Source organism: Fukomys damarensis, unplaced genomic scaffold (genome assembly GCF_012274545.1).
Source record: "Fukomys damarensis isolate Sample0158 unplaced genomic scaffold, DMR_v1.0_HiC HiC_scaffold_32, whole genome shotgun sequence".
NCBI classification, from domain to species: Eukaryota; Metazoa; Chordata; class Mammalia; order Rodentia; family Bathyergidae; genus Fukomys; species Fukomys damarensis.
Window position 1 is genome coordinate 13,569,970 of NW_022900944.1, and position 18,222 is coordinate 13,588,191.

Sequence of the window (18,222 nt, forward strand, 5' to 3'; positions counted from 1 at the left end):
CGCCGGGTGGTCGCAGGCAGGCAGGCAGACAGGCAGCTGGAGAAACCCCCTCTGGGATCTTTGGGGCCTTCCTGGTCTGTTGTCGCGCAGGCCGGGAGCTCGCGCGCACGCCACATGAACAATTTTTAATTTCTGTACAAATATTGTCCTCATGAACAGGGTTGAGGAGGATCATGAAGTAGTTTTAGAACACAAGTGTGAGGAGATGTCACTAAGCTCCCTAGAAAAGTTACTTGTTCTCAGTTACCAAGTTTGTAGCACTCAAATCCAAGCTATACAGAAATACATATTTTGGAATATTTGGCATACTTCTCCAATAACTGCATCCACCAATTTTAAATCTGTGAATGGCTAGAAGTGACAATATGCACGTGAGCTGTCCCTCTCCCATTTCGAGTCCTTAGAAGACCTTCCTAACTGATCACAGCACTCTTTGCTATGAACTCAAATGTAATCTCTGAGTCTTCCTTAACACAGCACTGTAGTTTGCTTCTAATAATTTATTGGAATTGGTACAAGACGTAAACCTATTTACCACCTTTAAAATTCTGTATACAGATGGTTTATTAATATGATATGTATAAATATGTGAAGTGTGTGACATGGTTATCTCCAGCTGATCTTTTTTGTACACAAAGATATATTTTTGAACTACATGGAAAGAATCATATAAAATTGCTAAGTGAGATGAAAGAAGTAGCGAGATCAAACAAGGAATCAAGGTAGAGGTAGCACACAGAGTGGACTTTTATTGTGGCTAGGCACCCTGCTGGGTTTGACATAATTGTCCGATGGCAGGAAGCAGGGATAACAGGTCCCTGGCCAGCTCTACCCACATACCGATGGCCATACTTTATTGAATGGGAAAGGGTCAGCTTAGAGACGGTGTCAGTATGACTAGAGATTTGTATTACCAGCATCAGAAGATGAGTTCTCCTCCCAATGCCCCACACTATTTGTACTTTTGTCTTTGTGGCCTTATTGGAGGTGGTGACACAAATGCCATTGGATGGCATGGCTGGTGTACCTAAACAGAACTCCGCCCACCCTCCAGAGAGGGGCTGAATAGGAGAGGAATTTCTGCCAGGGGCAGTAGGAGACAGAGTTAGCATGCAAAGAATTATTTATCATCAAGGCACGGTAGTGGACTCCCAGTACCTAGGGTAAAGATTCCAAGTTTTCCATGTTCACTCACGTGTTAGTGGGAACATGTGTGCTGTCATGGAGCTGGACAAACAGGGTGACCTTCAGGCCACCTGCTCCCCCAGTGAATGTGTTCAATTGAGAGCAGGGGAAAAGCCCAGTGCTATGAGGGCCTGGGGCTGTGAGCAGGTAGAAGCAGTTCACCCACAGAGCCAGGAATGAGAGGGGACATAAGTTGGAGAGAATTAAACAAAGAATAAGAGAATCAACTAAAAGTTGCTTTGCTTTTATGAACACCCTAGTCCAGCAGCTTTAGCCCTTTCTCCCCAGGCTGTGCCATTGCAAAGCACCTTTGGAGTCCACACATTTGGCCCCTGGGGCTGTTAATCCCTGCAGTCCACATTGTTTCGGGCCCCCTTTTCCACACTGGGACTCCAAAGACTAAGGACATGCTGTGGCCAATGCAATTAATGTTTTGTTTTATGATATAAATTGATGACTGGTAGATAAACATATTTTCTCATATAATTATTTAATTGTGCTTTCTTCCCCAAGTGTGCTTATTATTTTGATTTCAATCAAAAAGTATTTCTTGGGTTCCTACTGTGTGCCCAGCCAGGTGCACACAGTGACCTAGATGGGCTTAGCACATGTGAACTGCCATGAAGGGGGTTCTAGAATAATGGGATAGGAAGTGATGGTCAGGGTTAGGTCTGTGGAGGAAAAAAGTGATCAAGGATCACCCCTTGAAAGAGGAGGCTTTGGGCTGAGGCTTGAAGGTTGAGAAGGCACCTGCCACCACAGCAAGAAATGACAAATGACAAGATCCAGAGGAGGGACAAGTCTGGCACATTTGAGGACAAGAAAGAAGGCTTGTGCAGCTAGGAATAAGGAGGAGCCATCCTGCGAAAAAGGCTGAAGTATTAAGGGAAGGTGCACATTAATCATGTAGGATCATAAGACTTTGTAATAGAATTTGCAATTTATAATGCAGTGTTCCCCTCCTGTCTGTGTTTTCACTTTCCATGATGTCAGTTACCCACAGAAAGAAGAAGAAAAATGATGAATACAATATTTTGAGAGACATAGAGAACACATTCATGGAACTTTTGTTATAATACACTGCTACATTTGTTCTATTTCATTATTAGTTGTTGTGTCAATTCCTTCCTATGCCCAATTCAAAAATTAAATGTTATGATAGGTACATATGAGTAGGGGAAAAAATATATATATGTGTAGTTTGGTACTATGCATTTTCCAGGTGTCCACTAGGGGTCTTGAAACATCCCTAGTTTATAGATAGAGACAGCAGTACAAGCCAGGGGGTGAGTGATGGGAGTGAAATATGCTCTTGACCACTTCCACCTGATTGCTCTAATTTGAATTACTGCACTTGTACTTTGTCATTTTCTTTGTATAGCAACCCCAGCTGATGCTTCCCCATACTCCTTTTTCTCTGCCTACTCAGAGCTTCTCTGCCCCCACCCCTCACCCTACTCATTACTTTCTGAATAGCTTCTCACTGGCTCCCAATTCCCCAGTATGGTGTTCTCTCCATTCTCCTTGTAATGGAAGGAAGGTTGGAATTGTTCCAAGCCTCATTCTGATCACTGGCAATTGTCAGAACCCACACCAGTTGTCTAGGTGGGAGATCAAGCAAATTAACCCATGTCTTCCTTTTCTTGTGAATGGATTTATTACCTTGGAATTTTCTTTCAGTCTTCTTGAGGAAAGAGAAGTGCCTGTGAGTGAGGAGGAGGAAGGAGACAAAAAGGAAGGAAGTTTAGGAGTTGTGGAGCTAAGAGAGTTTGAGGAGAAGGGAAAATGTCAATCGGTATTTTCCTCACCTGACCTCTGAACTGAGAGGCGTTATCTCTGTCCACCAAGGATATTTCTCTTTTCAGTCTTCAACAAGGTCATCTTTCTTCTGACCCTTGTCTGCTGATCTGAGAAAAGAAGAGCCCTTTAAGAACTTAAAGTATAAACTTGGTTGGGATGGAGATCTCTCTCTCTCTCTCTCTCTCTCTCTCTCTCTCTGTCCCCATCTCTCTCCCTTTCTCCTCTGCACACACATAGACACAATTTGTCTACAGTTGATGATAACTTGCTGGATTCTGCACTGATGCAGTCTGGTGGATTCTACGTTTTTACTGGAGTACAGTGTGACTCCTGTGGGGATGTTGTTTAAGTTCTTTCTTTTTTTTAAATAAGAAAGTAAATTGTAGGCATAATGTAGCAAGTTGTAGCAATGAATAGATGAGGTCCTAGAGGATAGGAAGGGCAAATTGATCTGGGCATTTTGCCTAGGAAGAGCGCATGTGTATATTTTACTTTAGAAAGAAAAAGATGACACTTAATTTCAGATTTCTATAACAAGAAAGGTAGAGTTTGGGGTCCAGGTTTTTCTGAATTCCCTAGACAAGGGACATGGCTGAGTTTGGTTCTTTCAATACTGTATCTCAGATGTGCCTATTTTTATCTATTGTGTTGAATGGAGAAAGCTATTATATCTTTTAGATCATTGTTACTGTGAGCTGAATGTGATTTGTTTCTCTAGTTCACATGCTAGGACCTGGTCTGCAGTGTAACAGTTTTAAGGGGTGTTGAGACCTATAAGAAGAAACTAGGCCTGGGAGCTCCACCTTTATGAATGCATTTACTTCTTTCTCTAGAGGTGGGTGACTTCTTTCAGGAACAGATTAGTTTTCACAAGATTGGCTCATAAAACGAGTGTCGCAAAGCAAGTCCAGTGCTTCCCCTCAGTCTCTTTGGCTCACATGCTCCTTCTATGTGTATCTCCTTCCTCTGACTGCTTCTCTACTATGATACAATGCAGCCCAGGCCTTCTTCACGAGCCAAGCAGATGCTGGAGTCCTACTCTTGGTCCTCCCGATCCATGAAATAAATAAACCTTTTTTCTTTATCAATTACCTAACCTCAGGTATTTTCTTATAGTAAGAGAAAGTGGACTAAGACAAGGACATAAGACACAAAAACCACAAAATCTCTAACAGTGGAATTGGAGACTCAAATATAAATATATCCTTTGATCTTCAAAATGTGATATATGAATCTGTCCATATTCCGTAGTCAATGACTTAGTATTAATTAGCAAGTCACTCAACTTTGGATGTCAACAAGACAGAAATCCCTAACACTGCTATCTAAATGCTTAGGGGATTGAAGGCCTATCTTTGGTGTATTAGGAAGTATTTTCATTTCCAGTGACAGAAAATCCAATATTAGTTGACCAAAGCAAATATAAAAAAATAATTCGTTTATAGAAAAGAAAAACCCATCTGGTGTGAAAAACCTATAATTGTAAATAAGATCCTAATGGTATAATTGACAATATGAAATAGGAAGAAAAGTGCTAAAGGTGTAGGGTAAAGGTGTAGGGGAAGTGGGAAGGGTAGGGGAAAGGAAATAAGGGAAAACAAAAAATCTGAGAAAATGGAAATAAAGTATTTGTAAGCAGAAAAGGGAGGAGGGGGTGAAGGGAGGGCAGGGATAAAGGGAAAAAATCAGAGCCAAGACCTGTCACGTAAAGGTACAAGATCCCAATGATGAATGTAACTGTACTGTATACCTAGAGTGTACCAATAAACTCAATTAAAAAAAATGAAAAATCCAAAGGTGAGACATATTAGTAATTTATGAACAATAAATCACCTCACATAAAGCAACTTAAAACTACTTACCTAGCTCAAAGTCTGAGTCAGCAAATTAAACTGTTTCTTCTGCTGTCTGTCGGACTCCTTCTTTTCCCCACAGGAAGTTGTGTATCAGCCAAGTGGTACTGCTTCTGGCAGCTCGATGGCTGTTGGCTGGACTGCTTTAGTTCTTTTCCACATTGTCTCTTATGCTCCAGCAGGCAAGCTCATGCCTTCCTGTTATTATGTTGGCCAATATGAGTTACAAGACCAGTCCATATTCAAGGAGAAGAAAATATCTCCTGACTCAAATCCCCAGTGAAAGAATTTTCAAATTCTCATTACAAAGGTTTTAGATGCAAGGAAGCATGAAAATTTGCCTATATTTTCCCCAACCAATGTCTCTAAGGCTGGCATTAGGCAAGTGCATTAATCAGATTTACACTGCTGGAGGAAAGAAACAATTTGAGGAAGTAAAAGTTTATTTTGGCTCATGGTTTCTGCCCATGGTCTCCTGGCCACAAGGCAGAAACATTGTGGCAGAGAGACAGTGAAAGAGTCAGAGAGGAAGGGGCCAGAGACCAGATATAGTCTCTAAGGTCTTGGCCCCATCACCCACTCAAACTTATACAAAATTGTGCTTTATGAATCTTTTAAGCATCTCTCAAGTCAGTCAAGTTGAGAGTCAAGATTAACCATCTTGGAGAGGCTGTATTTGGTCTATGAACAATGTTATTCTTCTCTGCTCACTTTTCTCCTCACATTGCCACAAAGACTGCAGCAGTTCCAGCCCTTGCATTCACATGTAATGAGAAAGGAAAGCCTATCTTCTCACTTTCCTAGTGAATCTTCTTGGCTTTTTCTGGATCAAGTGCCTATAAATTAAATCAATTTCTATGGACAGGGGAATGCAGTACATTATTTGGCCTATATCTGGTCATATGTTCCATTATTATTATTATTATTATTATTATTATTATTATTATTATTATTATTATTATGTAGCAGGGATCAAACTCAGGACCTTATGCTTGTGAGGCACTTGCATGATGCCACTGAGCTAAATCCCCAGCCCCATATGTTCCATTCTTGCACTGGGAATGGAGCCCTACTAAAAGGATGTAAGCTTTGAGTGTGAGAGTTAAGAAACTCTGTGAACACCATTGGCTGTTATCAGCGCATAATAGCTGCTGCTGCTGCTGCAGCTGAAGTCACAGTGGCAGAAAGACAACAAGCAGCCATAAAACACCCATAATAGAGCTCAACACGTTTGCCGCAGTACCTTACGTACCATAGTGCAGTAGGTTAAGAGAAGTGCTATGAATCTAGATTTGAATCCAGATCCTCAGATACATTTTGGCCTGAATTATTTTTCTCAGCACAGAGGATAATTCTCCATGATATGAAGAATAAATTGTCCTGCCTGGAGGGGTTTTACTTTGTAATAGAAATATCACCCTGATTGATAGTAGCTTTGGCTTTTTGCGATCATCTTCTAAATGTTGTGGGATCAATACACTTTCAAATACTTATCCATTCACCAAGGCATTATCTCCCAAAACTTCTTTGTCCCTGCTTATATTTGTCAACTTTACAATCCTTTTATTACCAGCAAAAGCTTTGGGAAGCTACAAATAAAAGCAGGGATTATAAAAGGATTCTTATTAAAGCATGCTTTCTTTGAGGCACAGAGTACAATGCCCTCCGTTTTCCCCTTGTGAAAAGATGTGTTTTCTTGTTTAATTAGAATAGACCTCCATTCCATTAGAAGAGAACAAGAAGGGCAGCAGGACTGAGACTGCAGGCGCCAAGAAAAAAGGTTTATTTATTTCAGCATTGGTTAACTTTTAGAGCATATTTCAACTTGTGAATATTCTATCATACTTGGGAATGGATGAATACATGGAAACTCACCATATCCCTGCCATATAGTAATTGATCATAATCCCCATTTTGTTGTTGTTTTTGTTGTTCTTACTTTGCAATCAAAGCTTGTGTTGGAGAAACGCAAAGCCAAGTGCATCAATTAAGGTCCTAGCAAGAAACAGATGGCACACTCGATTTGGATAATTTGAGGGAAGCACAGTAAAGGGAGTTTGCAAAGATGTGTGTGGGATTAAATGAAACCACAAGGCATAATGCTGTACTCCAGTGTTAGCAACTGCTTCACTTACAGCAACAGTTAGTGAACTGTGGCCTAAGGGGTCAAAGCTGGCCTGCTACTTATTTATGAAAATAAAGATTTATTGAAATACAGCCACACACATTCTAACATCAGAGTTGAATGATTGCATCAGAGACTGCATGGCCAACAAAGCCTAAAACGTTTGCTGTCTAGCTTTTTACAAAAGCATTTTGCCACAGGACCAGGGCAAGGGTAAGGTGAATGAGGTGCTTAGGGTGTGAAACTTAAGGAAGTGCTGATTCTGAGACCCTGCCCTTGATAACCCTTCAAGGTGACTGCTTTCATAAATTCTGCTTCCTCACTTATTTCCCCTGGTGTGGGCCTGATTTGTGACCTGACGTAGAGAGCCTATCATGAGAAGGCTGTCCACCAAAAGCTACAGCTTTCCAGAGAGATGTGGACTACATGTAGAAACTATCACTATGGAGATGGGGAATAAAACCTCAATCTGCATCTCTTCCCACCTTTGAAGTCTTCACCTACCTCATCTATGTGAAAGTCACAAGGTGGAGAAACCTGTTGGTGGAGTCGGTAAAGGTCAGCATTGCAATAGAAGGGTTGGACCAGGAGAGAACAAGTAACCCTGAGCAAACAGGAGAAGGCAGGAAGGAGAATGGCAGTTAACTCTCCAGTTCACTAAAGAATCACAGGCTGGAAGGGACAGTGGTGACCACCCAGCTGAATGAAACTGCATGAAATTTTAGATCCAAGAAGGAAGTTGGTGGCCAGCTGATTTGATCTTATTTTACCATCTAGAAGTAGGAAAACCATACCAGATCTGACTTATACAAGAAAAGTATGGATCCTGGACTTCTCTACAACACAACTCACAATTATGATTAAAGGAGGAATCTGTGATGATTTATTTGAAGTCTGTTTTCCCCATAGCCAGCCTAATATTTGGCACATTGTAGTGGCTCAAGACATTTTTATTAAATAATCAAATTAGAAGTGTGTGAAAAATTTTACATTTAAAAGTATTTTTATATGTCTATGAGGTGAAGGCAATATGGGCAAATTGCAAATACAATAAAGTTACATGAAAGTCCTTTACCAAAAACAACTGGAACAAATAGGGTTGAAATTAGGAATTATTAAAAATGATACATACGTTATATCTTTATTTTAACACAAAACATGCTCACTTGGCCAAAAATTTAGTGAAATTCTTAGGCTTTTTTCAAAAAAAATTTACATTACATTGCTAAGGCTTTTAGGTTGTCTTTCATAAACCACACTCAAAATGCAATATCTTAGTTTCAGTTTTTTAAACAGTATATAGAACCTTAAGTGACTGGAAGAATAGTCTGAGGGCAGTTTTGTATGTTTCCATAATTTTTTATAGATTTTTCCTCAGTTTTTTATAGATTTGCCAACATTCTTCTCTTCATTGAATCTTTCTAAACTAGTCCATCTAATTTTTGCAGAAGCATATTTCCTTTCTTGCCCATAATACACCAAGGTACAGGATTACAGTTACAAATAAAACTAGAATTGACAGGTTTGGGGGTAAACCTAACGAATTCTCGGGCAAGCACAGCACTCAGCTGGTGAGACTGCTGAATCAAGGACATGTTGGAAAATGATCTACTTGCCATGAGCCTTCAGCCTTTATTAGAAGTGCGTTTTATAGGAAGAAGAGTCAGCTTTGGTTAATTTGTGAATTGGTTCAATGAATTATGTAAGAGAGATTCTCTTGTATGGAAGAATTATTACTTAATGTGTGAGTTATGAAAATGATCTACTTGCCATGAGCCTTCAGCCTTTATTAGAAGTGCGTTTTATAGGAAGAAGAGTCAGCTTTGGTTAATTTGTGAATTGGTTCAATGAATTATGTAAGAGAGATTCTCTTGTATGGAAGAATTATTACTTAATGTGTGTGAGTTATTGTGTGTGTGTGTGTGTGTGTGTGTGTGTTGCTAGGGACTAAACTCAAGGCCTCACACATGCTAGAGAAGTGCTCCACCATTGGGCTACACCTCAGGCCACATGCAGTATTGTTTGGGTCAAATGGAGAGGTTGATTCCTTCCTTGATCACTGACCTTTGCTTTTCAATCTTGCAAACAACCCAGAGCAATCATAAGAAAGACAAACTAAAACTGAACAGCATAATGCCTTGTGATTGGCCACAGTGAGGGTTATTATTCTGGACTCTGTCCAGTGGTTTATGCCCCCAGCATATAAATCTAATGCAGTCATGTGCTGGCAAAAAAATGCACCTTTTTCCTCTAGCCTGATTTTTGTGAGATATCTTGGATTCTGCTTCAGTGGTGAGGGAAAGGAAGGATAAGTACAAAACAAGATTTACCAACCTGGGGGGTGAGTTAAACTGAAGAGTGGAAACCAGGTTCTAGTCCCTTCTTGGAGGAGGTGTTCTATATTGAGAAAAGATTAGTCATCAGGAGATTTGTGCTCCAAATTTAGCCCTGCTAACTGATAAACTTTGTGATCTCGGGCAAGCAGGACACTTAAACTTTATTAAAATTATCTGCAATGTAAATAGTAATTATTCAACATGTAATAAATAATATTCGTTTCATATCTATCTAACAGGAATGCTATCTCAACTGAAAACATAAATGTAGTATATAAGCATTAAACATGACCTTCCCTCCCCTTCCTTCCATATATTAGCATCTGTAGGGTTAGATTAGGCTAAATTATGCTGTAGTAACAAACAGCCTTAAATTTCAGTGGCAAAATAAATAAATATCAAAGGCTTATATTTTCTTACCTTGTGTGCATCAGAGGTTGGCATGAGTTCTGTGGTCAGCATAATCACGCTGGGACACAGGCTGATGGGAAATGCGCCATCTTGAATTTTGCCAATTGACATGGCAAAGAGCAGAGAGAGAACTGTATAAAGTATCTATAAGCAATTTAGATAGTTGACCTGAAAATGAAACATGAAACTTCTACTGCTGATCCATTGGCTAAAGCCATTCACATGATCCTCATCTATTCCCAAGGGAACAGAAAAGATAATCCTTAAGTTACCTCAGAGAGTAAAAAATGGAAATATTTGGTGGATAGCACTAATGACTACCACATTGCCTTTTTGGTTAACCTCATCCCTTCCTCCCTCCCTCTCTCCCTTTCTCCTTCCCTTCCTCCCTCCCTTCCTTTCTTCCCTCCCTCCTTCCTGCCTTGTTTCCTTTCTTTCTTTCTGGAGAATGTAGTATGGTAAAAGTATAAACATTGAAGCCAAGCAAAATCTCATCTGTTTCTTATCAGCTATGTGGGCAAGTTTAAGCACAACTCTTAAACCTCTTGTCAGTCACCTTATCTAAAATAAAGGTGTTTGCTGTGAAGATTAAATGAAGTAAACCACATAAAATCTCTAAGCACAGAGTAGAAACTTAACAAATACCTGTTTCCTTCCTCAACTCATCATGTTCTTTTTTCCCCTTCTTCCTCATTTTCCAAATTTTTCTTCAAGAAAAGGGTGAAGGTTTTAGGGCTAGGTTTCTAGAAAGACAAACCGTGTCTGCTTTTATAATATCCTCCACCTCCATCCTTGTTCTCAAATGGTATGCAAATGGAAGCCAGAGTCAAGCCTGATTACCTGAGAGTCTCTCGAGGTCATCTCAAGGTGATGGGAGTAGCTAAGGAAATGCTAAGCCAAGTAGTTGGTACGACAGCTCCAGAGAATCCTCTCCCTGGGAGACTCCTCTGAATCACTGTTCTCTCCATGGAGGGAGTGTGGCATCCAGCAGGGCCAGTGCTCTACAGACTTGAACATGCCACTGAGGTACCAATGGATCCTATAAAATGTGTCTGATTCTGCCCTTCTAGGTTGGGGCCCAGGAATCTAATGAACTTCTTTCCAGATGCTGCTACTGATATTCAGGCCACACAGAGCACAGAGTCCTAGAAGAATGAAATGAGGATTTAGGGCCTGTGTCCCTAAATTAGAATGCTAGATCTACTACTTGTGCAAGATGATGCTTGGGCAAAAACAGTTCTTTAAAACTTAATTTCCTTGTGTATAAAACAGGCAACTTCATAGTGTGGTTGTGAAGCTTCCATGAGTTTATTAGTCAACGTTCCATCATTGTGGCAGAATACCAGAGGAAAACAACTTAAAGGAGGAAAAGCTTGTTTTGGCTCATGACTTCAGAGGTATTAGTCTACTGGCTCCATCACTTTGGGCCTGAGGCAAGGCAGAACATCATGGTGGCCTGGGGTATGAAGAGGAGGAGGCAGCTTACCTCACCGAGGTCAGGAAGCAACAAGAAAGAAAGAGTCAAGGAAAAGCTATATTCTTCGAAAGAATTCCCCCAGCACTTCAACAAGGCCCACTTCCTAAAAGCAGATTCAGCTCTGAACTTTACGGATTAACCCACTGGCAAGGTTAGAGTCCTCAGAATTCAGTCACTTCTCTAGACCCCATCTCTGAATATTGCTGTACTGGGGATCAAGTTTTCAATATACCAGTCTTTGGGGGACACTTTACATTTAAAATTATAATGAAAGCAATTTGGATTATTGGTTGTTATTGGTGTCTCTTCATGTTTTAAAGTCGGGGTTCTCTTTAAACCCGAGGTGATTCTCTGCTCAGTCTTGTTTTGCATTGTCTTATACACCAGATGTTCCCTCCCATATGCTGTGGTAGGCACAACTCGGCTTCCAGAGACATTTACCTTGCACAATTGACAGGTATCACAGACATGTGAGAGGAGATTGCTAAATCTAGACCACATCCATGTACATATGGGCAGATATGACGGGACAGGCATGACGGGACTGGATGTGTGGTTGGTAGTGGTGGCCTTGAAGTGGAAGCAAGTCGATATAAATGGTAGCAGCAAAGGCATCTTAACCAAATAGAACCTTTTAAACCAGGCCATGAGCAGTGAGACCCTACTTTTTCTTATGGGATGCGGTGATAAAGAAATTACATAGTTATTTGAGAGGAACATAAATAAAGATTAATAGGTTAATGAGTTATTTTCCTTTCATTACTACACTATTGTACTTTATTATAATTGCTTTGCACTCATTTAATTAAATTTGAACTGGGGCCAACACAAGATAATTTGTTTTCCCTGTACTGAACAATGAGTATGCAGATTGGATGTACTGAAGCAGTAATCAGCCCTCTGTTTGTAACACTTTTCTACTCTGAGTAGACATTATAATTGATAATTTGATTGTTGCAGCACTCTGTGCAATATATTTTAAAGCAACATTAACATAATGGAAATTATGTTGTGAGCTTAATCTCAGCTTTTCACTGAGAGGCTATCTGGCTCCTCAGTATAAACCAGCTAGGGTCTGACAGCAGCAGGTCTCTATCTCTCTCATTCTTTCTTTTTATCTCTCCCATTTTTCTTCCTTCCTTTCTTTACTTTCTTGTTTCTTCTTTCTCTGTTCGTCTCTTCCATCTTTCACCTGATTCTTCCCTCCACTGCTTCGTTTCTTTCCTTCCTCTCTCCCTCTTTCTTTCATTTATTTCCTCCCCCCATAAATACATTCACTTTCTTTTCTTGCCTAGATCTTTAGCTCTGTAAAAGAAGGCAGAAAGGATGAAATAGGAATGTTGCCCATAACCATTTCAGCTGCATTTCCTGCTTTTGTGACTTGTTCACATCCAGGACATTCAGGAAAAACAAGCAAGAGCCTCTCCCACAAATGACTAAATGAGAAATTATTCAAGGTGGATGGCATGGCAGCGAGTGCTACTCTTTGTGCTGTTGGTCAACATATTGGATTGATTCATGAGGGGATCGTGTGGTCTTTCCTCAAATGCTTGAAGATGACGAAAAAGTCACTGGCATTTCCTTTGTCTATAGTGCATTCTTCATTGGAGCTACAAATACTTTCTTGAAAAGATGTGGCCTTTATTCTTATGAATACATTCTGGTACTCTTTAGTGCAAGGGCTTCTTGTCTTACAATGGAAACTAGGTGTGACATTCTGTTTAATAATCCCAGGCCAGAAATCTTGGGCACAAGTAAGAAAACCTTGAGTCCACGTGACTTTTGTTGAATTTTCATAACTCTGTAAATATTTGTTTCTGTGTTTATTTTGGGAGGAAAAACACCTGTGAGTGGTTGAAAATGACTCTTTTGGGAGAGCTGAAAGAGGAGAGTCTAAGTGTTCTTTGTCTTCTACTAAGCTATCTAGGCCCTGAGTTTGTTTCTCGGGAGAAAAATCTGTCCTTTTATCTCTTTGTTCTTTCCAAGACCTGTACACCCACCCTCTAGACTGCTGCTATGCTTTCAAACTACCTGCCTGTATGAAGGGAAAATCCACCATGGAAGCATGTTCTTTAGAAGGGGAGCAGCATTTTGGAGAAGATGAATTTTTTTTATAACATATTAATGTTCTCTAGTGAACACTTGAGTACCATAGCTGGCTCTGTTTTATTTTTCCTCATCTCTTTCTATATTTTTATTTTTCATGGAAAATTAGGCTAGAAATTATTTATACACCAATTACCCAATCCAGAAGTAACTCTTCTGAGTTTTATCTTTTAGCTCACTGTTTTCCTTATTTATTTGAAAAGAGTGTGTTTTAGTTTCCCTTATTGTCATGAGATTGACTTCTGTCAACTGGATCTACTGTTTTAATTATTACTTTTATTTCTACAGATAAATGGTCCAGAGAGTTATGTGTTTTTACTTTTTACCCTCTGTTAAAAAAGAAAACAGAAAGAAAATTCCAATTTTCCTGGATGGTGTGTGTTTCCTCTTGTTCACAGATGTTGTGTTTAAATCGAGAAGCCCACAGCTGGGATGCGGTCATAGCCTAGAGACACAATTCCAGATTCTTACATCAGCCCAACCATGACTTCCTGCCTCCAGGGACAGTGCGAGGGAAGCCAGCTCCTAAACAAGGACTTGAGGTAAGTTAGAGGAGCATGGGGATCAGGTATGCAGGCACACACAGTTACTACTGAGGAAATCAGGTAAGAGGCCTCTCTCTTAGTCCCAACCGTGGACCCTTGGAACTTGAGCCTAAATAGACATCCTCACTTAGGATATTCAGCCTGGTATATCATTGACAGCCTGTCATAATTTGTTTTCCCCTATAGCATACCCTAAAGTAAAGGTTCAAGTGCAAGATGCTTATATGGAGATGATTCCAGGAAACCCCAGGAAGAGAGTGGAGATTGGGACAAGGCAGAGATATAGCCAGTTAATGATGTCTTATTGAGCAGTGGGTAATTGAGGTTTAAGCCTACTAGGGAACTCCAAGAACCACTGAAAGTGTGCACACCTGGAGTTATTGCATTGAGATGTAAGGGAGACAGGGTATTTGTACAGCAGTTGCCATCAATCACTGGTTGAGGACTGCCCTGGAGGGAACATTAATTCTTCAGGATCCACTATACTGAACACAGTGCAGACTGTGGATGTCAGAGTGGTGAGATACAGAGCCACCAGAAATTGGAAGTTGGATCACTACAGACATCAATGGTAGTGGCCTAGCTGGATCACTGCTTAGCTACCATGCTACAGCTGGGGCCTGGCAAAATCTACTGCAGCTTTACTATGAAAAATCTCATTTGAATCTACTTTGTCTTTCTTCCTGACTATAAGTTCCATAAAGGGTAAGGGCTAAGCTGAACACATCAGCTTGTGTTCCATGATTCTTGCTTATGGAACAATTATTTCATCACCCAAGCGGCACTGGTATTGTGTCAAGCAAATTACAGATGTTATCTCGGTCAGTTTTCACAACATCGCTAAGAGGTAGGTACCATTATAATTTCCATCTTTCATCTTAAGTGACTTGTAGAAGTGATAATCAGGATATCCAAATCCAGGCAGCCTCAAACACATCTTGCTTGGGTTTCTGGTTAGAATTAGAATCTGGAGGCTCTAGACAGACCCTCCCCTCCTCAGGTAAAGGAGTTGTTTTTTTTTTTTAAATTAAATAATCTTCATATGTCTTGTCCTGGAGTAAGTACTTTACATTCCTTATTTGGTCTTGGTTTTAATTTTCTCTTTGAGGCTAAGTGGTGAATGTTACTCTTATTCTGGAGATAAAGAAAGTGAAGTTCATGGAGATTAAACCACACAGCTCATGAGTGGCTCTCTCCAAATGCTGACTGCTCTTGACACCAGTCACCAAAGTCATGCCTCTGAGATGGGATAATTTCTACCTCTTCTATGGATCTCCATAGAAGGATGTGGGTAAATAATCAGGAAATAAGGAATGTTGTATCCTTGACTCAACCTAGAGATAACAGGTGAACCAAGGGTAGTCAAACATTGAGGGACATAATGAACCTCCCCTTACTTCTATCACAAACCTGGTACATTCAGGTGAAGTAGTTGTTGCTTTTTAAAACAACCTTAGATAATATCCAAACATCTTCACAACTTACTTCCTCTTCACCTGGTGCAGTGGCTGGGACACTGGGGTGGAGCCAAACTCTGTCATGTTTTCAAAAGCCACTCCTCTAACTCTGTTTTGAAAACTTGACCCTTCACATCAGAGAAAAACAATATGGAACCACCATGCCCTGCAAATCGGAGCTTTGGAGTTTAGAAGTGGCATGTATTTTACTCCATGTTTGCAGGCAACAGTTAAACTGAGAGTGTACCATAATTACTAATGGTACTGGAACAAGTAAGGGAAAAGGATGCCTATTTATGTCCCTGGAAAGGCATGCTGGTGCCAATTGGAAATCTTCCTCTCTCTTCTCCTTTTTCTTTACTAGTTCTCTTCTCCCCTTTGTCTTTTGTTTCTTGCTTCTTCCATTTCTTTTGCAAAAAAACAAGTCCAGCGTGGTAGACTCTAGGGACTTGACTAAGTGAGCAAAGAGTGACGAACACTGATTGCTTTTGAGCACTGAGCTTTAGCTGTCACCACCCAAGCAGCCTTCTGCTTTCTACTCTCGGTATTTCAGGCCCAACCTGCAACACAGGGCAGATGCACTAGATTATGGTTTCAGACCTTTAAAAAGGAAAATAGAACTTGTCCTATGCAGTATTTACCAATATTTTTGATCTTGTATTTTTAAAATAGCAGATTTTACATTTTAAGAAAATCAAGATTAGTGGCATTTTCTTGAAAAATCAGTTCTGGACCCTTTGGACACATATTCTTTCATGGAAAATGTCTATTGGCGCTGAGCTCTGCCCCTTCAAGCACAGGTATGTGTTCTCCACCCAATGCCTACTTAGTTTGTCCTATTATCACCTTGTATTGGGGTTTGGAAGAAGTCAGAGAAATAACTCCAAGGGGAATCTCAAAAGCTCCAAAAATTGCATGTGGTTAAGAGGAATCACATGCCTGTGCTTTTGCTGTGTGAGCAAGACCACAGTGTAATAGAAAGTCAGCAATAACCTGGGATGAACCTTCAATCATTGCAGAAATAATGTGCCCTTCAAATGCAGTCTTCAAGATGCCTTCACAAGAGGGGCTCACTGGAGCCTCCAAACAGGAGAGGCACAGCTGCTGGATACCACTTTCCTCACTGCAAAGCAAGGAGCCTGCAGGGCTGTGAGGTATCATAGCATGCCCGATGTGGCCAGGCTGCTGAATGTGGAAGCCGAGCTTCAGTGTCAGGTTTGTTCTTCTTAGCCAGGTGCTCCTTCCCCTCCACAAGGAAGTCTTTCCACGCCAGTGTGAGTGCTGCCTCCTGACTCCCCATTGCCACACCACTAGGCTCCTCTACAGCTTGGTCAGGTGTTCAGGGTAGCAGTTGCTACTAAGCTCATTTCAACAGATGAGGAAACTGTGGCAATGAAGTCACTGACTTAAGTGCAGAAAAAGCAGTTTTCATGTGATATAATCTGAGTGAAAATAGAAAAATCAATCTCCCAGGCTGGGGGTTTAGCTCAGTGGTTCCATCACCTGCCTTGCAAGTGCAAGGTCCTAAATTCAATCCCCAGCACCAAAAACAAAAACAAAAAAGAAAATCAATCTTTCTCTCTCTCCTTTCTCTGCTTCCCCCTCTCCTTCTCTCCCTCTCTTTCTCTCTCTAAAAAGAAAAAAACTAGTTGAAACAACTCTAACACACTTCCTCCTCCTTTTTAAGGGAGCAAGGGGAATAAGGAAAGAATACGGAACATCAACTTTGCTCATTTTGAACATTGTTCAGGATTTTCTCTTTTTCTCCTACCCTCCCTTCTTTCTTTCTTTTTATATGGAAACAAAGAATTATCTAAGTGAATCTCACCAACACACATAATGGGCAAAGTAGAATGATGGGTCTTGCCTTCCAGGTTAGGGACCTGGAATCAACAGTGGACCTAACAGGTCCATTCTCACGCAAAGGTTTAGAAAAGCAAGGATGAGCACAATACCTTGATCACAGGAGCTTTCCATGTGAGGCAGGCTTAGTCTCTGGAAAGAATCATTGCTTTGGTTTGGGGAATACCTACAGTATGTCAGGTATCTGCTGAGTACATTATACATAAAATCTCATGAATCCATGAAGCATTCCTACAATAGTCTGTTACTATCTCCATTTCACCAGTGAGGGTCGAGCATGCTGAGAGTGCTGCCCAAGGTTACCTCACAAGCTTAAGTAAATCTGAAGCCCAAATCCTCTCTCTCATGCTGATTCTGCAAAAGAAAAACAAAGGCCCATAACTCCCCCTTCTCAATCTCTACCCCACTTCAGTGATCCAGGGAATCAGGACATTTCATCAATCCCTTTATCTTTTATGACCCTTCCTGGGTGCTTAGGGGTTTCCTACATATTCTCTGGGACTGTCTGAAGGCCAAGTATTGTTTGAGCCATTTTGCATCAGTGAAGCTTCAACAATATAAAAAGAAACCCAGATGCTAGCAAATCAGACACTGGACTCAGCTCTTGCTTCTTTGTGAATTTAAGGCCTTACTTTTAATTTCCCCTTTGAAGGGAGTGAAGCTGGTTTAAACAGAGTAACAAACATCAAGGAAGTGAAAAGCTCATGCCATACCCTTGACGTGGTGTACTAGGGAAGAAGAAGTAAATATTAACCAGAAAGTAAATACGGAAACATCAGAAAGGCGGTACATTGGGACAAAAAGCAAGTGAAGCTGGATAATAGGAGCTCACCTATGGGCTTGGAAGTCAGCCAAGGCTTGGGTTCAAATCCTTCTGATCCTAGTAGCTGCATTGTATTAGGCACATTGCTTCAACTTCCTTAGCCTTAATTTTCTCTCTAAAGCTGGGATGATCATATATTCCTTTGAGTCTTATTATACAGATTAAATGATACAGTGTGCAGAACACATTCTGAAGAATACTGGTATTATTATGGGCTCAATCTATGAATATATATATATAT

General features: G+C 40.5%; 1 protein-coding gene across 2 annotated transcripts in view; it reads left to right on the plus strand.

The window, feature by feature from the left end:
- The window catches only part of Tox3 (TOX high mobility group box family member 3), a 391,442-nt gene that overhangs the window by 243,759 nt on the left and 129,461 nt on the right, over positions 1-18,222 (plus strand). Inside the window, exons 1-2 of one of the 2 annotated variants that reach the window (XM_019208316.2) lie at positions 11,102-11,338; positions 13,692-13,835. The gene's annotated coding sequence lies outside the window, so the exon portion shown is untranslated. Of the gene's footprint in view, positions 1-11,101; positions 11,339-13,691; positions 13,836-18,222 lie in introns of those variants that run through there. The other variant, XM_010629459.2, reaches the window with a different exon arrangement.